Source organism: Suricata suricatta, chromosome 5 (genome assembly GCF_006229205.1).
Source record: "Suricata suricatta isolate VVHF042 chromosome 5, meerkat_22Aug2017_6uvM2_HiC, whole genome shotgun sequence".
Classification (NCBI taxonomy): Eukaryota; Metazoa; Chordata; class Mammalia; order Carnivora; family Herpestidae; genus Suricata; species Suricata suricatta.
The window spans coordinates 59528578-59554430 of NC_043704.1; the positions used below are offsets into that span (position 1 = coordinate 59528578).

General features: G+C 42.7%; 2 long non-coding RNA genes across 3 annotated transcripts in view; one reads left to right on the forward strand and one right to left on the reverse strand.

The window, feature by feature from the left end:
- Positions 1–447: 447 nt before the first annotated feature.
- LOC115291750 lies at positions 448–1548 on the reverse strand. The gene is made up of 2 exons (XR_003908655.1): positions 1431–1548; positions 448–601 (listed from the first exon to the last, which is right to left on the reverse strand). It is a non-coding gene; the product is annotated as an uncharacterized LOC115291750 (long non-coding RNA).
- Positions 1549–1673: 125 nt separating this feature from the next.
- Positions 1674–25853, forward strand: part of LOC115291754 — a 46215-nt gene continuing 22035 nt past the window's right edge. The window contains exons 1-2 of one of the 2 annotated variants that reach the window (XR_003908659.1): positions 1674–1836; positions 14685–14786. This is a non-coding gene — a long non-coding RNA (uncharacterized LOC115291754). Of the gene's footprint in view, positions 1837–14684; positions 14787–21806; positions 21901–25853 lie in introns of those variants that run through there. The other variant, XR_003908660.1, reaches the window with a different exon arrangement.

Here is a 25853-nt window from a genome sequence, read left to right on the forward strand (position 1 = left end):
TGCCACTGTATTCCAATGTTGATCAGAAAAGCATTAGAAGTTAACTAAAGTGGTGCCTGGGTGGCTCAGTCAGTTGAGCAACTGACTTCAGCTCAGGTCATGATCTCATGGGTCCATGAGCTCGAGTCCCACATCAGGCTCTATTCTGACAACTCAGAGCCTGGAGCCTGCTTTGGATTCTCTCTCTCTCTCTCTCTCTCTCTCCCTCTCTCTCTCTCCTCTCTCTCTCTCTCTCTCTCTCAAAAATAAATAAACATTGAAATTTTTTTTTAAAATGAAGTTAATTAAAGAAAAAAATCTGAGCATGTCTGGTACAGAAGCCAACTCTAACCTACCCTCCTTTCAATTTTCAGTGAGGTAGGGGTATAAGAATCTGACAAACACAGACAAACACAGATTTCATTTCCTGTGAAATGCACCAGGGCTTAGAAAGAAAGAGAAGCAGGATTTGGACAAGTACATTTGGGTTTTATCACACAGGACACATAAACCTTTTTTGCGGTGTTTTCCAAGCACTAGGGCCCCCTGGTCTCACCCATCCTGGACATGGACGTATTCTCATCTGAGCTCCACCAGGCCCCTGCTTGGGACTGCCTCTTCCCTGGGGGAGAGAAGTCAAAACAGCCTTGTGATGTAACGGCTAAGACTTAGGTCACATTGCTCCCAAGATATCTGTCCCAGTGGTGACTTTCTCAGGTCACTGTCCAACTTTCAAACTTCCTCTAAATGCGAGTGTGTCCGTTGTTAGGTGGACGCGAGGGAAGTATAGAAGGGGCCCCTTTGTTCCTCTTCCTGCGTCAGCTCCTACACTCCCCCAGGTGCTCTGAATCTGCTCACTTTGCTCCCCAAACGAAGAAATAAGTTTTGAGTCCCTCTCGGGCCTCCACTGATACTTATTTCCCAGCTCAACTCCAAAGAGCCAAATGAATTTTTCAGAAGGACCACAGCTGGCTTGTCAGGGCCAGGTAACAATATTAAAAATAATGAAGAGAGGAAAAATCCCAGAACCCCGCTTTGTTTTCACAAAGTTTTTTTTCTTCTTCTGGACATCCTTACATGCTCAGAGTTATTCTTGTTTCCTTTCTCTTATCCTTCTTGGCCATTTTCCTCTGCCTCTTCTTTTTTCTCTATATTGCTCCCCAAAGCATAAACTATGTGTCTATGATCCTGAACAAAGCTGATTCCAAACTTTTTTTTTTAAAGAACATTCTTTAGACAAAACATAACCCTAGCTGCAGCTGGAGGCTGCTGGGATTTCTGTGCCTTGTTTTAATGCATGGCCCCTTTCATGAAACCTGGGAGAGTTCATGGGGGTGGGGGTAGAGGAAAAAGAGGAGGAGGGGGAAGGGAGGCGTGAACCTTTACGCCCAAAGTGGGACTTCAGAAGAATTTACGGCCGTCTTTTCTGGAGACTGTTAAGATTTTATTACCCCAGCACCAGCAGTTACAATGCTCCATGGAGCTCAGAGCGAAGGCCATGCCAAGGATCCTCAGCTTGCTGAAACTGGAGAGAGGCCAACGCTCCTGCAAAGTTCACTTCAGAAAGAGAGAGGGAGCCAGCTCAAGTGGGAGGTGGGTCAGAGGGAAGATAGAAGCCCAGAAAGTAAGTCAGGCATTATGAAGTCACAACCTAGGCTCCACAGTCAAACAGAGCTGGCTGTGGGTGACTTTCCACCATTTACTAGCTTATGATATTAAACAAGTGATTTAACCATTCTAAGGCTGGGAATTCCCCTCTGTAAACTGGGGATAATAGCAGCACCTACCTTATTGGATTGATGTGAGGATTAAATAAGGTACTGCCTGTAAAGAGTTTAGTACAGTGTCCAGTTCACAGTAAGTGCCTAATAGCTGGTATTTTATTTTACTATAAGTATAAATCCATTGCAGGAAGGGAGAGACCACTGAGTCAAGTTCTCATGTTAATTAAATGTCAGCATGTATGGAAAGGAGACCTACATTCTTTCTTAGCTCTAAACAGTCCTCTCCATGGTAACTCTCTCACCCAAGCCTGCTGGGTACATGGAGTGTGAGGGGAAAGACCAGGAAAAAAGGAAAGAAGTGAAAGAAAAAAGATGATAAAAGCAAAGGAAGTTTCTGGGGGCAATAATTGAGAAAAGACATCAAAAATAAAACTAAGAGAAAGAAAAGAAAATGAAAATTGCTGAAGATGGAAAGAAGTTGTGCAGCTGGACACAGACTGAATGGGAAATGTGGACGTGAGGTATAGGAGTCTGGAAATGCATGGGGTTGGTTCAGTGGCCAGACCTCCTTTGGGGAGGTGATGACTCCCAAAAGCCATGAGCCTTTGGGTGTTTGAAGGACCTAAGCAGCAGAACAAAGCTTCCTGCAGAACATAGAACCCCTCTGCATCCTAGCATCAATCATAGTTCCTCACTGTGATTGACAAGTCACTGGTGGATGACCCACCCCTACCCACCACGCTCTCATACCTGCACACTTTACTGTAACCCTGAAGGCTTCGCTCCCTAAGGTAAAGTTCAACGCTTTGTGCTATAGAGCCTCTGTGACAAAGGGTAGGCTTACATCCCATTCCCAGAGCTAGGTAAGTGGTCAACAAGTGTTTGTTGAATGAAGGAATAATGTTGTGTAGTTGAGGCAGACCTATATATAAGCAAGTCTGTTAGATGCTAATGGCTACAGGTTTTCTTTCTTGTGGGGGGAGCGGTGAAATGTTCTAGAATTAGAATAGTGGAGAGAGTTGTACAACCTTGTGAACATACGAAAACCTGCTGAGTTGTACACATTAAAATGGTGAATTTTTTGGTATCTCCATACAATAAATAGAAAACATAAGCTCTAGCTTTGGAGAACATCATGACTAACACCTTCCTTCCAATGTACTTAATGGTGGGTCCTCTTCCCATCTCTTTGCTCCTTCTCAGAACATAAGGACAAAATGAATACCTTAAAAAATCTTTTATCAAGTCTTTCAGGATTTTCACATCCTCTTGAAGTCTAAGTGACACCAAGAATGGTCAGATCTCAGAAATGAGGCGGCCAAGTAAGAGGTTCCTTTTGAACATTTCTCTAGGAGCTGTGAAAACTTTTCATGCTTGAATAGTCCTGAAGACAGAAATTCACTTCATTAGTGAACCTCCTCACATGGTCCCAGCCACCAGATGCTCAAGCATCAGAGAAATTCTAGGAATCTGATGGCAGTATTACCTGATTTGTATTTTTGTTAGTCTTGAAGTGTTCTTACACTTACAGTATACCTTCTTTTCCCTGACAGTCAAGGGCAGTCAAATGAACAGAAATAATGTTTCAGATGGGACAAAGGAGAAAGACAAAATGTAGTTGTAGATTCTCCTGTTCTTTCAACTTTTGTGTCCACTCAGAACCTACTTCCCCACACATTCCTAGATGCACATAGAAAACTTCTTAGGGTTGGACAGTACTGTTTTCTATGGACACTTCCGTCTTGTGGGATTGTGTGGTTAAGGATTTCATGTGGTACTTGTTTCAGTAGCTTGTTTAGTATTGGTGAAGGAAACACTACATCTTAAGCTACCACTTAATACGTCAGTAACAGACCGCTCAGACAAACAGGATTTCAGGTCTGGGGGCTAGTGTCTACTCTGCTCCTAAAAAAATCAAGAGAGAATGAGTCCATCCATGTCTGCATTCTACCCTATGGTTTGGGCCAAATGCTGGGTTTCCAAGAAAAATTGGGAAAGCGAGTTATATTCTGTTCCAAGTTCCTTCTCCAGCATCCTATCCTGAGAAGAATAAAAATGTGGAAAAGTAAAACATTACTTATTCAACCCTAATCTTGAACTAAACAAGCAAACATTGAAATCTTCATTCATTAAGGCTTTCCTTGAACTGAGAGGCAGAAAGTTTATTGTCCTCTGAAGCTTCTGAAAAGCTCTCCCACTCCAGTCATTCTGTAATAACTCATCAAACTCACTAAGAATCTCAGTTACCAAACCTACAAAGTAAAATAGAATCTAGACACTGGGTTCCCAGTTTTTTCAATACTAAGGTGCTCATTTCTATATTAGTGCAATGATGTCATCATTGGCCAACCAGAGCCCCCAGTCCTCTTGTGCCGTCAGTGCTAACAACTGAATTGCTCAGTGCAGGATCATTTGGAGAGTTTGTTGGAAATTAAATGGTTGATTCCTTTTAAGCTTTTAAAGTTATTGAAGAAAAGCTTTTAGAGCCATGTTTTTACCTTTGAGGATCCTCCGTCTCCATAATTTGGGAGCTGGAGACCAGGTAATGCATGAGACCCTTCCCAACTTCAAACTTTACTAAGTCTAGAAAATTGAAGGTGAATGAGTAAGTCATGAATTACTTGGATTGGCCCCTCTTTTCAGCTCACCTTGAAGATTCTCCCTAAAAAGCAGAGTGGCTGCTAGCTGGACTGCCCACTCAGAACCAGCTAGCTACTCCTGGCCTCAGAGTTAGGGGAAACCATGCAAAACCCAAGAAATGGTCATTATTTGGATTTAAATCCCAGTTGTTAACTTCCACCAAATGTCTTTGGTTTAGATACATAAGGGAACCAGTTTTTTCTTTGTCTTTTCCAACAAGATTTTGTGAATATAGGAGATGGCAAGAAAGATTGTTATCCACTGTGCACAAGATATTAAATCAAAAAACATATGAACTGGGGCACCTGGAGTTCGACTCAGGTTACAATCTTGACTCAGGTCATGATCTTGTGGTCTGGGAGTTCGAGCCCCGCATTGGGCTCTGTGCTGACAGCTCAGGACCTGGAGCCTGCTAAGATTTTGTGTCTCCCTCTCTCTCTACCTCTTCCCCACTCACACTATCTCTCTCTTTCTCTCTCAAAAATAAATATTAAACAAAAAACCCTACATGAACTCAGAGAAACTCTAGAGTCTCCTTACAGAGTAACCCTGTAGGCTGTACTCCTGAAGGCTTTTTTCCTTAAGGTAAAGATCAACCCTGGGCTGTGGAGCCTCTGTGACAAAGGGAAGGAAGAGCTAAAATTCAAGAGATAGGGAAATGAAGGGGAAGAAAGAAGACATCCCAAACCCTGGAGGTTCTGTAGCTTCTTTCCCCAGTCCCTGTCCTCTTGTAAGGGGGCAGACACTTAGCTCCCCCCCACCCTCACTCCCTCTCTCTTATAACTCTTAACAGTATATTTGCCACTGTGGGTGGTAACCCTTCATTATTAAACCTCCATTAGTGCGGAAAATCCTGAGCAGTGCCCTTTGCTCTAAGAAAATGGCCCTTCTCACTGTGGCCAGGATTGTCGCAGGTGCTGTCTCCTGTCTCAGCAAGCTTGTGGCGTGGCTCCCCTTGTCCAATTTTACTAAAATGTTTACTTTGCCACTGCCTAATTTTTAAAGACCAAGATACTTTTTTTTGTTGTTTTGGTGTTTTTTCTTTTTTTAATGTCAAATCTAGGAAGCTTTCCTCATTTGGGGAGGAGACAGTTCTTCAGCATATTTGTAAGTGATCTAATATCTAATGGAGTCACTCAGAATTTATTCTCCTCTTTGGAATCTCAGGGGAAGACATTTTTGACAGCCACAATTTGTATCATTTTTGTTGAACTTCCATAGGCCTCTCTCTTCCTTCCCAGAGCACCTTAAGCATTGTACCTCCTTTCCTTAATGTTCCTTCCAGAAAATGCTTCATGTTCAGGTTGAGCATGTTATTAATACGAGAGTGTGTGAGCCTTTCTGGGAAGTTAATCCATTTCCCAGCAGCCCTCAGGAGAGGCTTTGTATGTTATTTGCTTATTGGTTTGATTTTGTACTGCTCTTCCAGAGAAATTGGGAAACCATCCAAAGAATTGCTGGAAATTAAGCATTGCTGAAACACTGGTTTTTATTCATTATCATCATTGCCCTTATCATTTTCATCACTGGGCTTTTATATCTCTTTATAAACAAATAATCAAACAAACTTCCAGTATTACAGCAGCAAGACCACTTGCTGTTTTTCACATTTATTGACAGTGTCCTGGAGCAAACCCAAGTTTACTGTTCTTGGACTTTAAGGAAGTAAATGACACTCAGGACATTGAACCTTTCCCTTTAATTCCTATCTTGGGTAGCATCTTCAAACACAGAGATGAAGAGAGAATAGAAATAACTCGCGAACCCTCCTTTACGCTGTGGCCTGTGCTTGTGCCTATCAGTGATTCTCACCACAACCCCCTGAAGCTGGTGTTAGTATACACCTTCACACTGTGTTAGCCACAGCTGTTCCGAGTTAACCACTTTATCATCTTTAGTCCGTGCAAAGCTCCCCCGTTCATTTGTTTATTCCTTCTATCCCCATAGCCACTCCCATGTCACTGCCTCAGCCCATAGGCAACATGTTCCATGTGTTTTTGAAGATATTTTTGTAGGGGTGCCTGGGTGGCTCAGTTGGTTAAGCATCCAACTCTTGGTTTAGGCTCAGGTCATGATCTCATGGTTCATGGGTTCAAGCCCCACATCTGGCTCTGGGCTGACAGTGGGGAGTCTGCTGAGGATTCTCTCTCTCTCTCTCTCTCTCTCTCTCTCTCTCTCTCTCTCTCCCTCTCCCTCTATTTCTGCCCCTCCCCCACTTGTGTTCCCACCCACGTGTGTTCTCTCTCTCTCTCAAAGTAAATAAAACTTAAAAAAAGATATTTTTACAAAAGAGATTAACCTGTGCATTTTTATTTACATAAATGGATTCCAAAACAACATGTTTTTCCACACTTTAATCTCTGACATCAGGATGCACCTTGCAATCAATGGTATCTTACAGCTGAACTGACAGGGATTTTACTCTCTTAGTGAAAGCATAAAATAATGGTGCATAGACCAATAAATTGTAGTTAGATTTGACAGAAACGTGGTATATATCGCATCCTATTTCTTACTTTCCCCTCCTTCTCCCACACTATCGGGTTAAGAGCATACATTTTGCCATGTGCTCCTGTCATCCGTCACTTCTAGTTGCAGCCTAGCACTCCAGCGTGGGCCTCTGTCATACTTTATCTATGCTCCCCCAAAGACTACCAGGTTGGCCCCAACTCCCTGACACCACAGACAGCACTGGAATAAGCTTCCTATGTGTATGCCTATGGAATATTGTAAGTGTTTCACTTGGGACAATATCTCTAGGAGTAAAATTGCTAGCTCATAAGTTTGTAAATGTTAATTTGACTAAATAGAGCTAGATTGCTCTCCAGAATGGCTACATTGTCCACATTCCACCAGCAGTGGATGAAGGTATTCTGTGCCCACATCTCTGCCAACTCTGCATTATCCAGCTTCCTCATGTCACATATGAGGAAAGGGGAGATGCATGAGTGGTTTCTCTTCCCTTTTATCAACAAGGCATAGATGTAGCTTGTGATACCAATGCCTGGTCTATGCCAAGACACCATAGGTGAACCATGTGATTTCTTAATCTGTATTTCTTCCATCATTTAAGAACGTTCCTTAGCCTCGCTGGACATCTGTGTTCTCATCCCTTAATATGAGCAGTATTGGGTGGTGTCCAGGGCTCTTTCCAAAGCTATAATTCTCCAACTGTGAGTACTTATCATTAGCAGTTGCCCCCGATGGCATCTAAATGCCAAGATGCTGGAAATGGGATATTCTTTGTACTTTTTCATCTCTATGACCAGAGAACCTAATGAATTACCAAGGACCTACACTCAGTGCTGTCTTCTGTCATATGAACCTCCTCTCCGAATCTCCTCCCTCCCTCACATGAGATGATGCCCAGAAATAAGAGACAAGGTACTCAGTATACTTTTGCAAAGCCCAAGAGTGTGATAGATTAAGTTCTGTTCCAGTCTGAAAAGTGTTATCTTCCCTGCTCTGATGAGCAATAGATTTTCATCCTCATGAAGATGAAGTCCATTCACAGAAATGACATCACCCAAACAGGGAGAAGCCAAAAGTCTCTCCTCAGCCATTTCTTGAATAAGGATGGAGAAGTGAGATACAAAGCTGAGAGTTGCTTTGAGAACTTTTATAGCTAAATGCTCACGTCCCACTTATTTTTCTTTCCACTGGATGAGCTTCTGCAGACTTGCTGGCTTACAGCCGCTGTCTCTGAAAGGGCCATTAGTGCATGTCTGTCTATAGCAGCCTCACAGGGATTCACTTCTGACAGCTCCCTAAGGAAGACCCGCTCTTCTTGGGCCACACAGATGACCATTTGGCAGTGGGTTTCCACCAGAAGTCTCCACATTCACACCTATCCACTTCTTCCCACGTCACATTCTTGTCATGTTTCCAAATCTCAGAGACTTTTGAGAGTCTGTATTTTTGGCTGACTTTCAGCTCCCTCTTATCAAGAAATGAAGGACGTCACTCACTGCAGAGGGAAATTCCAGGGACCGGGTATCTCAGGTCCTAGGCTCACGTCTTCAGAGCTGGTATCTCTTCTGTGCGTCCTTCTCTTTTGCTCAAACACCTCCATTTTGGACACCCAGTATACCCATGTATCCCTGTGCTTAAAGGGCAGGGTAGGAATTGTTACTGAGGGCTGCTCAACTAGGCGTTCATGCATGTGCCGTCTCATGTAATTTGAACATCTTGTTCTCCTAAACAATGGATGCTCAACTGGCTGTTTTGCCTTTGCTTTTTGCATGAACTGTCCCATGGGCCCCTTCTTGCAAGCAGCAGGATTCAGTCTTCTCCCCTGGATAGTCAAGTTGGGAGATTTATTTTTACTATGCTATGGCCCAAGTTTGCTTATTGGGAAGAGCTGCTTAACCATTTGCCTCAGCTCTGCTGGGACCTGGATAGGAAATCTAATATCAGCCCACATGGAATATTGCTTTGGCTTAGCTGCAGGATTATGGTTCAGAGTTCCAAAATGCTTGTCTTCACTTACTCTGCAGGGTCATTGCTGGGACAGAAGGGCCCCTGCACCACTCAGGCTGGTAGGGGAATACTCTGGTCTGGGGCTTATTGCTTCTTCTTTAAATTGTAGGTAACAGCACAGTTAGAAGAAAAAGCAATGCACATAAAGTCCTTTTGTTATTGATCACACCAACTGAGATAAATGAATCTTATAGCCAGCCTCACAGCAGTCCATTCCAGGTTTTTTTTTTCTTAACCAGAAGAGTTTTAAGAAAAAAACAATTTATGACGTTTAGAGCTCTTTTTTTAGATATGAAAAATTGCATATAAGAGATTGTGGGCTTAATTAATGAAAAAAAAATACTAAGTCTTTGGCACCAGAAAGATATGGATTCAAATCCCATCAGGCTGATTTGGGTGTGTTTCCCAACTGCTCTATGGTTCAGTTTCCTCATCCATAAAAATGAAGATTATCATGACTACCTTGCAGCTTTATCTGGAAGATTAAATGAGACATGGCATGTGTAGCACCTGGCTGGCATAGGATAAGTGGAAAGGATATGTGGAGACATGCAGGGATGAACTGGAGAAATGAAATATTGGGAGAAACAAGAAACTTAGATTTGAGGAGGGGCTGGAACTATAATGGAAGGCTGGTTGGAGCAGGAAGCAGTGATGGAAAGAAGAGTCTGAAGGATGGCCTGCAGGAAGGCTGTGATATTTCAAGGTTCCAGGGAAGGCTAGAGCTTCTACGGCAGTTGTCTTGAACTAGAACAAGAATCTTGCTCTCTGGAGCTAAAGGATGGTGCAAGATTCAGCCAGGAAAGTTGTGAACCAACACAGCAATGTTGTTTGTTAGGTATCAGTATGTCTCAAGAATCAAGTGAGTTTTTCCACTAACACCAGACTTTCACTCACCTACGTACATGTCTACTCCAAGATTTAATTGCACTTCAAGCCAAATGACCAAATTCCCCCCAAGAGAACTGAGAAGTAAATTATAACAGCGGTCACACGGTGCCTGCTTAACTAGGAGTGCCAGGCACCCGGCTCGGACATCTTACCTCCGTCAGTTCCTTAAATTCTCACAATGCCATGAGGGCAGTTTTATTTTCCATATACTAACATGGGGAAACTGAGGACCAGAGGGGATAAACGATTGCCCAAGACCATATATCTAGTAGGTGGTGGAGCTGGACTTCACCCCCAAGTCTGACTGACTGCAAGAACCACTGTAACATCTTCCTCCCTGCTGGTAAACAAGAACTGTCAGTCATAGCTTTTTCATGAGAAACCCCTAGCCCCTCGGATGTATTTTTTAAGTTTATTTATTTACTTTGAGAGAGAGAGAGAGCGTGTGAGCACCAGCAGAGGAGGAGCAGAGAGAGCAAGGGAGGGAGAAAGAGAATCCCAAGCAGGCTCTAGTCTGTCAGTGCAGAGCCCTACTCGGGCCTCGAATTCATGAACCATGAGATCATGACCTGAGCCAAAACCAAGAGTCAAAAGCTTAACTGAACCACCCAGAAGCCCCACCCTGTCATATATTTTTATGGGAGGCGATGGCAGTGGAATTTTTGTCGGAAGAACCTTGGGTGCCCTTTGCTGCAGATCCTCCTTTAGCCGTGTGCCAGATTCATGCCAACACCCCCTACGGTAGAGCAGGCATGGAGCAGAAACCCACAGCCTTGTGAAATGTGAAAACTGTAAAAATGTTTTAATGTATTATAAAATCATAAGAAAAAATGAACACAGTGTATACCAATGGAGTTATAAAGGGTAATTTTTAATAATTTCCTACGGGAAAAGGGGCACATGTAGGTAAAAGTACCTGGGGCCCATGAAAATCACATGTGGCTTTGCCTGCTTTCTTAAATAATATAGAAAGTTTAGGGAGTATAATTGTGATCCTTGCACAGCATTGCCTCCTGTCTCATTCATTGGGAAAGTTATATCATTCTAGAAATCCTTAATTAGGAAACATATGCTTCTCTTGGCAGGCTGTTCTCTTTGGCGGACATAAAAGTTGATACAAATATGTCCTAATAATCAGATAAACAAATGTGAACAGATACTTACACTCCAGATACACAAGCTCTATCCACGAATTGTGTACCCCAACTTGTCCCTGGGCATAAACTCACAAGTACCAGGGCAGCCCTAGGAACTTCACTGTAAACATATTCACCAACACACACACACACACACACACACACACACACACATGCACATGCACACACACACTACTCCAACAATAAGGCAAATAGACAAAGAGCCAAGAAGATCAAATTACCATCTCATGAACAGCTAAAAAGAGAAAAATCCCAGATTTGTAGCCAATCTGCGGTAGGTAAATAAAGGGGCAAGAGGGGGTGGGAAAAAGGATAAAGCTGTGCAAATTGAGTCGACGCGTTTATTTTTTTTTCAAGGTCCAAGACCAGAGTGCTCATTAATGATGCTCTCAGAGCTTCCTCAATTAAGCATCCCCTGCTCTTTGAGGGGTTCCAGATCTGCACAACCCAGCAATAACATCAGATTTGAGAACTAAATCGGGGGTTGAGAGGAGGGGAGCAGGTCAAAGCTTTGTGAGTGGCTCCATGGTTAAATGCAAGTTTAGCTGAAAAGCCTTAGAAGAAGCTATCTCATTAATTGGACCCTTTCACCTCTGTCCTTTCCATTCTGCCCACAGTTATCCCTCCACAGAATGTACCCAGGCAGAACAGTTGAAAGAAAAGGGATTATCTGCCCTGTTCTCCAAAGCCAAGTTATTTTTGGTTAATTGGGGGTAAAAATGTGAGGCAACCTCTGGGCAGAGATACCCTTGAGTCCTGCGTGTTTGGAATCAAATCCCAAACCCATACTAATAAGAAGATGTGTACTCATAAGGGGGCCTCAGGCCTCAGTGTGTTTCCTGTAATATTCATTTAGCTACAATTTTGGGAGATTCAGATCCACTGATTCTTTCCACGAAGATATAATTCCCCCTATTGAAATAATGATAAAAGAAATAAGTGATATCAATGATCTCATTTAATCCTCAGGGCTCTATGAGTTAGGCATTGTTAATACAAAGAAGGAATTTTACAGACAAGCAGACTGGACCTTGGAGATGTTAAATAACACACCCAACTTCTTATGGCTAGTACACTGCTCAGATGCAGTATAAGTCAAATCTGTTATTGTGGTGTAATTTACATTGTGGTTTTTTCCCTCATTGTTATTCATCACTTAGGGTTATTGTTTTTGTTTTTCCCAGATTTTAACTATTGGAAATAACTTGACAATGTATGTTTTGTGCATAAATTTTTTCTCTTATTTTAAAAAAGTTTTAATGTTTTTATTTATTTTTGAGAGAGAGAGAGAGAGGCAGAATGTGTGCAGGTGAGGGACAGAGAGAGGGAGACACAAAATCCAAAGCAGGCTCCAGGCTCTGAGCTATCAGCACAGAGCCTGATGTGGGGCTTGAACTCACAGACCATGAGATCATGACCTGAGCTGAAATCAAGAGTCAGACAATTAACCGACTGAGCCACCCAAGAGCCCCTCTCTTATTTTTGATATGTTCCTAAAATAAATTCATGAGTAAAATGTCTACATCAAATGATTTAAATATCTTTTGTTCTCACTATGTATTATGAAATTACATTTTTGAAGTTTTGCTAATTTACGCAGAGACGTCACCATACAAATGCCCTACTTTTCTCAGATCCTTTCCAACAGAGTGAATTTGCCGATAGGATTTGGCTGCTCTCTGGCTACCATTCTACGTTCAATGTTAAAGATTTTCTGGGGGCGTTTGTGTGGCTCGGTCAGTTGAGCGTCCAACTTCGGCTCAGGTCATGATCTCACCATTTGTGGGTTTGAGCCCCGCATCAGGCTCTGTGCTGACAGCTAGCTCAGAGCCTGGAACCTCCTTCATATTCTGTACCTCCCTCTCTCTCTGACCCAACTCTGCTAGCGCTGTCTCTCTCTGTCTCTCAAAAATAAATAAAAATAAATAAAAATAAATTAAAAAAAGATTTTCTGGAATTTTATTTCAGTGGCCAGTAGCACAGCAAGGCTGTGAGCATACTGGGTTATAAGGAGCCTCACGAAGGTCAATTACCTCTTACCCTTTCCCATCTATTGGCCAATACCTATAATTCTACCATTAGGGATGCATCCTTTGGACTTAAGTCTTTGAGTGACTTTGACCTTGGACTTTAACAATGACCTCAGAAGGTGTTACTTTTGAATGGCCATCGGCTATTTTTATTCTGTTGTGAAAATGAGGAACCACATTATTTTGAGGAGAAGGAGGAGAGGAAGCCAGGTGACAGTGATTGGAGTTGGGGATGGGACGGACTACAAGCCAAGAGGAAAGAAGGCACATGTCCTTTCCCTCCCCATCTGTTTTTCTTCTTCATTGCCAGTGCCTGGGGATGTAATTTTCAGTCATATTACAAAATGATTTTTTTGTGTGCTTACTATGATGTGGACAGCATTATTGGTGCTGGAGAGAGATACATCAGTAAACAAAACAGTCACGATACACAGTCAAACAAATAAATAAGTAATACGATATCAGAAAGTAAGAAATGCTATGAAGTGTTGTCTCTAAAGAGGAGAATTGTCAGAAGCCAGAGTCTTTTTTTGGGCTGGGAATAATTAATGTACAGGCCCAAGGGTTTGGGGCATGTGTGTGAGACCGAGGGAGATGGCAGGAAAATAAAAATTACAGGCAAATGAAGCACTAGCAAACCAGGCAGCTTTCTGACTCTCATTAGAAAGTCTTCTGAACCCCTTTCTTTCTCCCAATAAGGATTCATGATTTTAGTCCGCCAGCTCCCTCACCTGGCTATAGGCCTGGGAAAGATGTGTCTAGATGTGGGGTTACTGTTCCACAGCGCGAGCCGCAGAGCCCTGGCAGGACTTCCTCTCACAAGTGTCTGTGGTGGGAAGAGTAGATGGCCCTGGAAGTTGAGGCTCGCCTGACCTACTGCTGCAGGGCTTGGGCCAGGCCCCTAACTGCCCCACACTCCGACTCGGTTAAGCAAAATGAGGGGTTTCGATGCTAGGAGGAATGTCTCCGTGGTCCCTTCCAGCTCCAGCCCTTTTTCCACCCTACCTTGCATTTCTGCCAGTGAGCCCTCCAAGTACACAGCAGGATTAATCCATCAGCTCAGGCAGACCGGGAGAGGAAGGGAGGCAGGCAGAGGAAGTATCAATGATACTGCACTCCAGTGAGCACTGAAGAGGCTCCATTCATGGGCCAACAAAACATGGGAGAAGCCTCGGACTTAATCAGCCAAGGAGGGTCCAGCAGTGGGGACAAAAGAAATCAAAGCTTTACTTGGCAATCGAGACATAGCTTCTGCAATCTTACTGAGACCTGAGCTCCCTGGCTCCCACAGGGCATGCAGGCACACGCACGCGCACACAGACTGTGGGGTTACAGGTTTCTAGAAGGAAGGGGAGAACAAAGAAGCAAAACACCCAAGGAATTAGGTGAGAGCTGCTATGATTGAACAAGAGCACCATTTTAATCCTACGTTTTAGGCCATGCTCTAGGGATGCTAAGAGTTTACATTTAAAAAAAATTAAGATCCTCCTTACACTTAATAATCAAGGAACACTTCGATAAGATTCAAAGTGAAACCCTTGCATGGACTTCTGTGTAAAACCTTTTAGGGTCCTGGAGTTAAGTTTCTTTCCATATCATAGCAGTTGCAGTGCTTTGTATCATACCTTTCCATAGAATATCTAGCTAGGCTTTGTTGTTGTTGTTGTTGTTGTTTTAATATTCTGACACCTTTCTAGAAAAGTAGGTTAAGATTATGCATAGCCCCGTTTTATAGGTGGGGAAATGGAGGCTGTGTTTCTTACGACTGCTTATTATGTCTACAGTATGCTGCTGTAATCACCTGGGCCAATTCCATCAACAGGTGTGGTCATTGTCCCTGAGCTGATGATGGTACAAATGAGCAGACCATCCTCGCCCTTCTGGAGGTAAGTGCCAGAATGAGGACAGCAGTTAGGATCCCACACACGCAGCCACAGCAACGTTCCCGGAAATAGAGGCGCGATGCCACTCCCCTCCATGCTAATCCCAATGCCACACTCAGCTCTGTCAGATGCTGAGAGTATCTGGGAGATCATATTATTAGGATGACTCACAAAATTAATTAATTACTTGTTTTGTTTTGTTTTGTACGCACATGGTTTGTTTTTTTAATATGATCTTCTGCTGCCCTGTACTATCATAAATTGCATCTTTCTGAAGGCAAGTCTGAGGAAGTTTGCATACATGAGTATGTATTAGTAGTGAATGGCATTGCCTATTAAAACTTGCTGGCACTGTCAGCAGTGTTTTGTGAGGTCTTCAACAAAGATGTTTACTAAATAGCTTTGGGGCAAATATTTTTGGCTGAAAAGTCTAACATTAAAATGAACAAGAATTTTGCAAGCAAAGAGTACAGTATATTATGTTCAGTTATTCTCCATAAGGAATGGGTAAGAGATGTGGGGTTAAAAATCACTGTTGTGTTGCCATGACCAGGGGATGATGGTCATGGTTTCTTCTTTAAATTGGGATACCTGTGGCCACAACTGAGGGTAGGAAAAACCATGGAAAAGGTGTTTCTTTCTCTTGGGTTTAGCCATTTTTCTGTTCTGTGCTTCTGCCCCTGCTAGTGATTTGTTCCTACCTATGAATTAGGGAACCCTTGCCATTCCATCAAGATGTTCTTGGTGTAGCTCTACCCTTTGATATTTCCCCTTAAACATTAGTGTCCCTGACCTAGGACCAAACCCATTCCCCTGCCTTCATCAATATTTTCAAGCTCAAGGTCCTGATTTTAGTCCAGATATGACTTCCTGATAATTGGATACTTCCAGGTATTGTCCCAGAACAGAGAACTTTGGGGGTCAAAGAGCCTTCACACAGCACTTCTTTTAAACTCCTGCTAGAGGGTCTGGTCATGAACTGAGTCTGGTACCTTAAGACCTCTATTCTCCACATCACAGAGGGGACCAGAGCTCCTGGATGAGCTTGTGAGTAAAGCAGGGGAAGCTGTTGCAGTTGTAAAACTATTCTGAAGGTTTTTTTTTGTGTGGAGAAAGACCTTCTGGCAGCCCTGTTGTTTCCTAATAGTTCCCTTTCCACTCTCAGTGGTGTGCGTGCAAATTACCCAGAAACCTCCAGGCCTCTTCTTCAACTCAAGTCTGGCCTTCCTGCTCACCCTTTTCCCAGGTGAAAACCCAACCTCTGCACACCAGCTGGCCCCCTCAAGTTGACCTCCCCCATTTCCAAAGTTACTTCCTGCCCTGGTGGCATCTTTCATGAGAAGGGGTTGGAGGTGTTTTGCACCACTGGCACACAGTGGGCACGGTATATATGTTGACAGAATTGAACATATTGCCAAGAAAGGGATGGCGTCCTGCTGAAAAATTCCTCTAGACCTTGGCCTGCATCTGGGCTGGTGATCTTCAAAGGATGCTCTAAGCCTCACAGTGGGCTGAGGAGCTGCCTTGTAAACCTTGAAAGGATTAAAATGTCTGTTGGAGGAGGGATTCTCTTACAGTAGAAGACAGAGTAAATGAACCATGGTGCCATTGGCCAATTAGAAAAACTTTGAGAACATTAGAGAAAAGTATAGTCTTGCCAGGAGCAAGATAAGAGTACATCATTCCCTTTGGCCTGATCAGGACACTGTCTCAGAATGGAGGGAGGGGGTGGAGTTTCAGAGGTTCCTCTCTGGTGGAAAGCTTTAATGCTCTCTCATCATTCAGGGTCCCAGAAACCTTCTGTCCTGGAGAGTACCTGGGCGGGTGTACCGGTGTTTGCCTCTGCAGAACCCCCCTTTCTTTACTCTTATAGCTGATAGCTCCCCCCATCCACGCCACCGCCAGATAGACTCATTCAGAAGCCTTCTTCAAACAGCATGCTTCCATTGGTTAGGTTCTCTGCACTGTCCCTCGGGCTTCCCTCAGATTTCTCCTAGTTCATCTTAACTTGAATATTATGTATTCCCAAGCCTTCGGCTCACACATTTAAGGATGGTTTCCTGGTGTACTTCTGCAAGGGGTTAATCACATCCACTGTGTATGGATTTTAGTAATTTAACTCTTACAGCCAACTGTATTTCAAAGTCTTAGCATACATCTCATCATGGCCTCTAGGCCCTACTGTCTTCTAAATCTGTGATCTACAGGTAGGAGCAAATTGTCCTCAAATCACAGCTTCTGAGTGGCAGAGATAGACAATGAATTGGCGTATTCTGTTGATTATCCCTCCTCTGAATTTCCGGAGTAGCCTTCAGGTCTTCCGTGAAGCCAGCTCTAGACATTCTTCCCACACTGCACATGGAGAGCTGAAATGATATTTGGCTGAGTCCCCTAACAGCTACTTTGTGAACAGCAAAGGAAGCAAGCAAGAGATGAAAGTAGCTGCCAATGAATGTTCGTACAAACCGAAAAGTTAGCAACCCGTGCCCCAGCACAGGACGTGGGCGGTGTGTCTCCTCTCCCTGGATCAGGTCATCAGTTGTAGCTTCCAGAACGGTCCCAGCTCCTGAAGAATCACTTGCTCGGCAAACACCTACTGGTAGCCTCCGAAGTGCCAGGCAGGCAGTGTAGGCGTAGGATGAGTAAAAGATGAGTGAGACACAGTGCGTGCACTCAGGAACTCACAGTCTAGTGATGGCAGAAGCACTGTCTTGCTGGCAAGTGGTTCCTGGAATAAGGTGTGGGATAACGACTGGCAAGAAGGAGAAGGAACATTTGGAATTACCTGGAGACACATCCAGCCGAGCAGTTCTCCCAGTCAGCAAAAGGCTGTTTTTCAGTGCCGGGAGCCCTGCTCCCCTGCTTCTTCCCTCTCCTCACCCTCCCACTCTTTCCTCTTGGCCTGTGGAGTCTGGCTGTTGGCCCGTCTGAGGGCTGTGGCCACTGCTTTACAGGCTGAGTCATTCCCTCCCACAGCAGTGCCCCCTCCATGAAAGGAAGACAGATTTTTAGATTAAGCTTAAGTTTGGACTCATTTCTTTATTTTAAAGCAGTTAAGGAGTGAAAACTTTTATCTCAATATGAATGGGCTTTAACACTCTTTTTTAAAACACAAGGATATTGCTAATTTTTAAAAATACATCTACCCTCTTCTTCCAGGACTTTGGCTAGAGACTTTAGACTAGTGAATGAGAAAAGGCAAGTAAGCGAGCCTGGTTTACAAAGAGAGCTAGGAGAGTTGCATTTATTTTAGCTAAAGTAAATTCCAAAACCAAGTGAAATGCTCCAAGAGCAGGCATCCCTACATACGCTACTGTTTATAAAATAATAATCCAACTTATTATTCATTTGACAAATATTTGATGTTAGCCATCTTACTAAGCCCTGGAAACACTGCACAAGACAGTCTCAACCCTCATGCTTCTTTGAGGCTGTTTCTTCAAAGTAAAAAGTATAGCTTCCTAGAGGTCTGCCAGGATTAAAATACTTTCTCCTACTCTCTCTCATTCTGTGTGCATGCATGTGTGTGTGTGCGTGTGTTCCTCCCTCCTTTTTTTCTAACCTTCACCCCCTTTCTCTCTCCTCACACTGTTGATAGTCATGGCAGAGTATGTTAGCAGCTACCACACTGACAGCCAGACATGCTTTGTATGACCCATAATTTGCCACATGGTTGTATCAGTCAGGATAAACTAGGTTATTCTGTAGTAACAAACAACTCTGAAATCTTAGTGGCTTAGTGGCTTAAAACAAGAAAAATTTATTTTTCACGTCAGAAATATAGTCATCATAGGTTGGTAGGGACCTTTGCTTTCTGTATTTACTAAGAGACACAACTGATGGAGCAGCTACCATCTTTGAATGTTGCCATTTTTTTTATACCAAAAGAGAAATAAGGCTCTGTAAAGTCTCAAAACCAGGCTCCAGGCTCCAGCCTGGGAAGTGTCACATGTTACTTCCACACAAAATGTAAAGGCTGTATGTACCTAGTTACAAAGCTCCATTCAATTCCAAAGAAACCGAAATATTCAACTCTGAGGAAAATGTATTATTTGTCAAATAGCAGTAGTGACGACCAGAATGGTGTTTAGTGGATTTGACAGATGCTTATCCAAGCCCTAAGATGCTAGGCCACCAGACAAATTCAGTCTCACCTTAGCGAATTCTGTTTCCTTAGCCTCAAAGAAACACAGGAAAATAGAAGCTACTGCTAGGTCTTCAGAATGGTCTGATCCCAGGTGACGCTTCATGCCATTCTCCAGCCATATAAATAGACATGCTAGAAACTTGGAGATGAGGGTGGTGGTAGACATGCAGTCATGAGACCATTAAATAAAGAGGTTTCAAAACCAGGCACATCGGGATTTGCAACCGTGTTTCACCATTTACTATCCATGTCAACTTGGGCAAGTTTCTTAACTTTTCTAATTCAGTTTCCTCATCTGTAAAAAAAGACTAATAAAGCTTAACTCAAAATTTTATTGTTGGAATACAGTGAGATAAATCATGTAAATGCCTTAGTACTCAATTAGTGGTCCCCACTATTGTTGGTGTTAGGATTGCAATAATGAGTAAATATCACTGCAATCCCTGAGGGAAATCATGTAGCAAATCTGAAGTTTACTTTAAAGTTGTTACCTTTTCCTTGAGATGCTCTACTAAGCGTCAAGAAAAGGAATGTGAGAGAGCATGAGTAGCAGCAATGATGCACACAAGAGAAGCCAGTGGTATGATAGGTCCTATCTATGAAATTCCTCTACATGCACTCCTAAATACCTTCTAGGATGAGAGTGCCTTCTCTAATCCCAGACCTTGATTGAATGCCCACCATGCCTAGGCACCTCACATGCAATATTCCATTTAATTGTTGTGATGAGCCTATCAGCTCATATTTGCATGCCCTTTTAATGCACGGGAGACTTTACAGCAGGGTGGGTAAGAGCATAGGCTCTGGTGTCAGACTGCCTGGATTAAAATGTGAACTCCACCGGGGCACCTGGGTGGCTCAGTCGGTTAAGCATCTAGTTCTTCATTTTGGCTCAGGTTATGGTCTAACTGTTCATCAGTTCAAACCCCATATCAGCCTTTGTGCTGACACCATGGAGTCTACTTCAGGCTCTCTCTCTCCTCTCTCTCCCCCTTCCCTTATGCACACACGTGTGTGTGCACGCTCTCTCTCTTTCAAAATACATAAACTTAAAAAATTTGAACTCTAAAAATGTGAACTCTACCAATGACCAGCTATCTGACCTCAGGCAACTTACTTTACCAGTTGTTCATCTGTAAAATGGGAATAATACTTACATGTCACAGGATTGCTGGGTTAATTAGATGAGATAATATATATAAAATGCTTAGCCCAGTGCTTGGCATGTAATAAGGGCTTTATGGATATTATTTAGAATCAAGACTCCAAAAACTTAAGTCCCTTGCCCAAGATCACACAGTTAGTAATTAGTAAAATTTAAACTCTGGTCTTTTCAAATCCAAAGCACATGTGCCTGCGTTTTACCACACCATTCCATTATTTACACTCATGCAATTGCCCTTAGGCCTGCATTACTCTTCTGAAATTTGGGTCAGGCAGTTCTCAGGCATAGTGGGAGAAAAGCAAGAAATCATGCAGACGGCAGACTGTGACAGTGGCAATAAGTAAGTGGACTCACTCTGTTTTCAATACTGATCCAAATAGAATCCTAACGTTGTTTTACTCTATGAAGGAGGAGGTACTACTTCACAGGTCTTGATGACCTACTCTTAGGGACCTGGAGGTCATCAGGCTGTGTGTTAGGTGACTTCCCCATGTTTCCTTGCCTAGCCTTCACACAAACTTTCGAAGGAAGTATCTTCTCTCCTGTTTTTTAGGAGGAGACTAACATCCAAAAGGTTAATGAAGTAATATACCCAAGGTCATGCAGGTAGAAAATGGCATAGCCTCTGAAAAAAAAATTAGTTTGAAAACAACCTTTACATACTGAACATCTAATAACCTTATTTCTAAAATGTAGTACAGCTCCATGTCATTGGAATAGGAAATGCTCATTATAGAAAATTTGGAAAGTAATGCAAAGTATAAAGAAGCAGGAAAAATTACTCACGATTCTGCCACCCAAAGTCAATCACTATTAAGTCCTTTAGCATATTTCCTTCAGGTCTTTTTTCTTTCTTTTTCATTATGTAGTTAATATACTAACCAATATTTAATGTTACATTTTAGGAGATCAAGAAAGAATTCAAAAGACATTTTTAGTTAATGTAACAAAAATCTTTGGTTAGAAGAATTCAGAAACTGATAATAATAGCTGCCATCTAATTACTATTTCTATGTGCTTGGCACTGTGCAAATGTTTAATTTTTTTAAATGTTTATTTATTTTTGAGAAACAGAGAGAGACTGAGCTCTGGCATGGGAGGGGCAGAGAAAAAAGGAGACACAGAATCCGAAGCAGGCTTCAGGCTCCAAGCTGTCAGCACAGACGCTGACATGGGGCTTGAACCCATGAACCATGAGATCATGACCTGAGCCAGTCAAATGCTTAACTGACTGAGCCACCCAGGCGCCCCCAAAATGGTTTTAATTAAACTGTCTCTTTTTTATCTAAACTTAAAGTAGGCATTACATAACCAAATAATCAGACTATTTATGCAACCAGTATTTTAATGCACTCCATTTTTTAAAGAAAGAAATAAAAGACAACAAAAACGCTGAGAGATCTCATTTATTGTAAAAACCCAAACAAAACACTGCCAGGCTGTAGCCTGTGGTCATTATAAATTCTTTTCTTGTACAGTGTGGACTGGTGTCCATGATGATGACCACAGTGATGATTCACAAGCATCACATAGACTAAGGGAGTTAACTATACTTCCATCCCTTGGCTTGTATCTGCACAGGCCAGCGCGTGTGTAGCCCGGATTACGGGACCATTCAGCAGATTACAGAAACAAGAAATGGACCACCTCCCCCCACTGTGACTTGGATCATGTTCTGAGTTCCTCCTTTGGTCATTTTTTCCAGCTCTGCAGTCGCCCTCTGATCCCTGGGATCTGAACTTCAGGACTGCCTTCTCTGTAGCCCCGAGTAACTTCTTGACCAGCCACAGACAGGGTGGAAAATGGTAACTGGTTTGCTCTGGGAGGAGTCCACGTCCTGTGGGATAGGAAGAGAAAGGAAGGAGAGAAAAGTCTCTTTGAGATTAATGCAAGTGCTCTCAGTCAAGTGAAATCTAAAAATAGCCTCCATGTGGTAAGAATACATGACCCCTAAGGGTCCAAAAGGGAGAAGCTAGGGGAGGCTCTGGCTGCAGAGTTTCTAAAGGTCAGAAGTGGACTTTGGGGCTTGACTGTTTTATATGTTTAAATACTAGGTCTGTGTTTTGATAACTGAACTTGCTAATAGCCAGCCACTTGAATTGCTGCTTCTAGCTCTTTGTTTGTTTTAAATAAGAAGATTCAGCCAGTAATAATGGGAGGAGCTGCAAATGACTTCCCCAGTGGGGAGTGTCTGCTTGTTTTTCCTTCTGCCTGGGCATGCTGATGTGCAGGCCACACTCACAGACTCATGCATCTGAGGATATAGCCCAAGGGAGCCCTCGAACTGTATATTTATGTAGGAGGTGTGTATAAGAGGGCCTTCAAGTACCAAAATGCACAGAAAACTGTGGGTAAGAAGAGGAGTCCTGTTGCAACAATTTAAAGATACTACATTCATTTCTTTCTTCTTTCATTAGGCAAACCTTAACTGAGTGCCTAGCATGAAAAGCACTGTGCTCTATGCTGTGAGAGCCTGAGGTTTCTTTTAAAACTGTCCATTACTCCTCCCCTTCAAAAGCTGACTGTCTGATAGGAGTCCTTTCTGATCACCCATTAAAGCATGCTTAAGTCTCCCACACTGAGAGATGCTGTAGGAAATATGCCTTAGGAATGATGCTGAAGATGAGTACTGTAGGAACCCAGCATAGTCAATGTTCACTTCTGGCTCAGAAGACACGGAGGAAGATAGGTATAAGGGAAGATATGGGCTAGGAATGAAACAACACATATCCAGAGTCCAAAAAGAGGCATGGCACACCAGAAACAGGTTTACCCTGGAGAAGAATCACATAGGAAGGTGTATTGAAATTGGAAGCCAGGGGTCAGATTGCATAGAGTCTTAAATGTCAGGTCCAGTGGACTTAGACACATATAGATGTGGCCTGGGCAGCGAGGTACCTCCTAGAGTCTCAGAAATGCAGGAGATAAGGGTGACGTTAGAGCAGAGAGCAATAGTGCTTCACTTTCAGAACATCTATTAGGCCAACACGCCATAGATATACCCTAGGGAAAAAAATTAATACAGAATTTGTCAAAGTTGTAGAAAGAACATAACTTCTGAATAAAAGATAGTCCTTTAAATTGCACCAAATAGAGGCACCTGGGTGGCTCAGTTGGTTCAGCATCCAGCTTTGGCTCAGGTCATGATCCACAGTTTGTGGATTTGAGCCCCATGTCAGGCTCTGTGCCTGCTTTGGATTCTGTGTCTCCCTCTCTCTCTGACCCTCCCCTCCTCGAGCTGTCTCTCTCTGTCTCTCAAAAATAAATTAAAAACATTTAAAAAAAAATTTTTTTAATTGGACCAAATAAGAAAAATTAATTAAATTATGCTCATTTTTTTTCATCGTGGCCCAGTGAAGTTAATCACAGTCATTGATGTGCCAAGTCCCTTAGTCCAAGTCCAAACTCACTAAGGAAGCTCCTATCCTATGAATCTATAGGAGAAGAAGGCAGTAGAGGCTACTTTGCTGCACTAGCTGCCACCCTGGCCTGGCACATTGTCTCTTTAGAGCTTACTGGCATGAGTAGTGTCCTCCAGTGGGACACTGGCCAAATCATGTTTCCAAGCCTTCAAAGCCTAAGGCTACACCCTCAATTTTGGTGAATTCACCAAGGAAAATGAACCTGTCTAGAATCTGGTCTGGGCAGCTCACCAGCTTTCTCTCTGGGCCTCCTCAAAGAGCACCTCATCATTCAAAATACCCACAGTTCTAGTTATAAAAATGTTTAGTTTATAGACTTAACTCTACTGCATATGTGAATCACCAAAAAGTAAATAGAATAAATTTGCACTGAAAGACCATAAATGTTTACATTTGTTGATGATTCAAAAAACGACTTCACCAAAAGGCACATCTAGAATATATTAGAACTCTCAAAACATCACAGAAAATAAACAACCAAGTGGAAAACAAAATGAGCAGTGGGTAAAATAATTGAACAGGCACTTCATCCAAGAGGGTATCTGGATGACAAGTAAGTACATAAAAGTTGTTCAACAACCTTAGTTATTCGGAAACGCCAACTAAAACCAGGACAAGTAACTATTATACACAGTTTTTAAAAGTAGGTTTCATGCCCAGCATGGAGCCCAATGTGGAGCTTGAAGTCATGACCCTGAGATCAAGACCTGAGCTGAGATCAAGAGTTAGATGCTTAACAGGTGAAGCCACCCAAGCACCCCACTATTGTACACTTAAAATGACTAAAAGACAAATTACTGACAATGTCAAGTGCTGACAAGGATGCAGAGCAACTGGAACTCTCATGCATCACAGGTGTGAATGCAAAATGGCAAAGCTACTGTGGACAAGGGTTTGCCAGTTTCTCTTAAACATGTACAAGTCATGCAACCCAGAAATCCTATCCCTGCATATTTAACATAGAGAAATTAAAACATATATTCACGTAAAAACCTATACATACATGTTTATAGTGGTCCTAGTCATAATTACCAAAAACTTGAAACACCAGAAACATCCTTCTCTAGGTAAAGGTACACAGAAGCTGCTTCAGAATCTGACCATACTTTGGGGGAATATTCTAATCAATTAGTATCATGAGGTGGTATCATAGAAGGGGAATGGCCGTATGGTTTCTTCTATTTATTAAGATTCCAGATAGTGTAAGGCTTTGATGCTACTACAGACATGAAAAATTGTGTCAATTGTTCATTGATGCTTGTGTTAGCTATACAGTGTGTGTTTCAGTATGTTAGGTCTACGTGTGTAAGCCCTGAGTATGAAGTCTAGGTTTTGAAAGAGCAAGGGGTTAAGTATGTGAGTGAGAGAAGCAAGATAAAGCCTGCATGTAGAATAAATGAAAGTCTCTGTCAATGTTGGCTTCCACTCCAGAACCAGAAGAGGCAACTGCCTGCATATATGTGTACATGTTTGATTACACTTTTAATAAAACAATACTCAAAATCATTGAGTTTTTTAAAAATCCATCTTCTTTGTGTGGGAAGTAGAGAACCCTGTATTTTTATTAGCTCAAGAGAGTAGACAAACTTGGGGCACCTGGGTGGCTCAGTCAATTAAGTCTCCAACTTCAGCTCAGGTCATGATCTCACGGTTTGTGAGTTTGAGCCTCTCACTGGGCTCTATGCTGACAGCTCTGAGCCTGGAGCCTGCTTCAGATTCTGTGTCTCCCTCTCTCTCTCTCTCTCTGCCCCTCCCCTGCTTGTGCTCTCTCTCTCAAAAATGAAGACAAATATTAAAAAAAAAAAAAAGAGTAGACAGACTTAGAAAATTGGTAGGGTGCATGGCACTGCCAGAGGAAACCGTCCATCTCCTTGTATTGGTGCAGGCCTGTCATTCGGTGTCCTGCGACCTGAGGGACAGGACTCAGTGTGATTCACCCTCCCCTCGCATCAATTAGTGACCAGTCCTGAAGCAGCAGAACTTCTTTTGCTATAAAGCTATCTCCGTGTTCTAAAATGTGTTTTATCAGCAGTGTGAAAGCCACTAACTGAATTAAATGAGACATAAGTTTACCAGCAGGTGGCAATAGAGGTAACCGTGTGTCCCGAAAGATTAAATGTATATTCTTTTATAAACCAGAACCAGGAACCATCAGAACTTGTTTGAGCCCCAGCTTCAGCTCCCCCTGCATTACACTAGCATTTTATGAGATGGAATTGTTCAAGCCTTACATGCTTTAGGGAAACACACAACATTTTCCTGACTGAGCTGCTGTTTTCAGATTTCTAAGGGAGGCTCCTCTAAGAGTCTGATGGACTCTTTTAGCTGGAAAACAT